This window comes from Tupaia chinensis, unplaced genomic scaffold (assembly GCF_000334495.1).
Source record: "Tupaia chinensis unplaced genomic scaffold, TupChi_1.0 Scaffold149964_1, whole genome shotgun sequence".
Taxonomy (NCBI): Eukaryota; Metazoa; Chordata; class Mammalia; order Scandentia; family Tupaiidae; genus Tupaia; species Tupaia belangeri.
Window position 1 is genome coordinate 1082968 of NW_006209805.1, and position 1570 is coordinate 1084537.

Below are 1570 nucleotides of genomic sequence, written 5' to 3' on the forward strand. Positions count from 1 at the left end.
GGGGCCTGCCGGGCGTGGTGGCCGCGTTGCTGGACCCCTGGCGTCCACCCGGGTTCAGTCCCAGACCGGTGGCTTGGAACTCACAGCAGGCCGGAGTGCTAGCGTGCCCGGGACCCCAGGAGGGGGACGAGGACGGCAGCATGTGGCATCCCCCGGAGGTGACTTCGCGCCCTGCCCAGCAAGTGCCTGTGCTCTACAGCAAAACCCTATGGGGAGGGGTCGCTCTCCGGCCAGCTCCCGGGGCCATGCGGGCAGCCCTGTAGGCAGGGGGCCACCCCGGGTCTGCCCGAGGCCACCTCCCACTCCCTCCGCCCCCTGCCCCTCACCCTGCCTCCTCACTGAGGCCCCTCCACGTCCTCTCCCTTCCCCCGGGCCGCCCTTTTCTGGGCGTCATCTGCTCACGTCCCCTGGCTGCCTTCTGCCTAAGTGTGGCCAGACGTGGCTAAGTGTCACCGTCACATTAGTCCCCTGGGCCCCTGTGCAGATGTGACAGGCTGCGGCTGAAGTACGGAGGCCGATCTGAGGCCAGGAGTGGCAGGTCCCCCTGGGAAGCTCCGGGTGGGGGGCCTCCGTGCCGCTCACCTGCTCCTGTGGGGCTGGGTCTCTGCCTGGTAAGGTGTCATGTCCTCGGCTTTAGGTCACCCCGGTCAGGACGGGCTCACCCTTCATTATATCTGCAACGGCCCTTTCGCCAAATGTCACATTCAAGGTCCAGGCCATGTGTCTCGGGGGACCATGTGTTACCCACACCCTGTAAGCTCCCGGAGCTGGGAGTTCGAGGCCCAGGAGTATCCTCCAGGCCAGGCTGGGCTGGCATCCAGGTGTGTCCTTCGCTGGCTGTTCCTGTTCCCTGTCCCTTGCCTCCTCCTGGAAGCCCTCCAGCATTCCCGGCTTTCTCAGCACACTCTGTTCCCCGGGCCCCACCCCCTGACCCCAGCCTTGGCCCTAGATCTGCTGTCCCTTTTTCTTCCCCTCCCACGCTCACGCCCAGCCCTGAAGAGCCGTCTGGTGGCACCATGCGCTGTGGCCTGCCGGGAACTGGCGAGGCCTGGGCACCGGGACCACCCTGGGGAGGGGCTGCCCGGTCTTGGTCTGCCCCCTGGAGCCAGGCTGCCCTGGGGACAGCCCGGAGCTCGGCGCTGTGAGAGCCAGACCCGACTCGGCCGGGGGCCGACGGCGCCCGCCCCTGCCCCAGCCTCAGCCCACGGACGCCAAGCGCTCAGTTGTAGTAAAAAGGCTTTATTAGGAAGGCTTCGAAGTCAAAAAATAAAACTCTGGGTACAATTTTTAACCCTTAAATCAGCTCAGCAAATATATAATCAGTAATTTAGCTGTGTAAGATTAAAAGGTCCATTACTTTATTTAAAATAAAATATATTTTAGTTCTTAAAATTTATTCCATAAAGTACATATGCCCCTATAAATTCCCTACATATACACAAGAGGTAAAAAATAAAAGTTAAAAAAAATTTAAAAATTTAGAAATGACAACAGAATCCACAGCAGGAACGGGATTAATAATTAAAAAAAAAGTTAGAAATTTCCGTTCGGGTCGCCCCACCCCGCCCCC

General features: G+C 59.7%; 1 protein-coding gene across 1 annotated transcript in view; it reads right to left on the reverse strand.

The window, feature by feature from the left end:
* Positions 1 to 1570, reverse strand: part of MEX3D (mex-3 RNA binding family member D) — an 11494-nt gene that overhangs the window by 3560 nt on the left and 6364 nt on the right. The gene's annotated exons all lie outside the window — the stretch shown is intronic.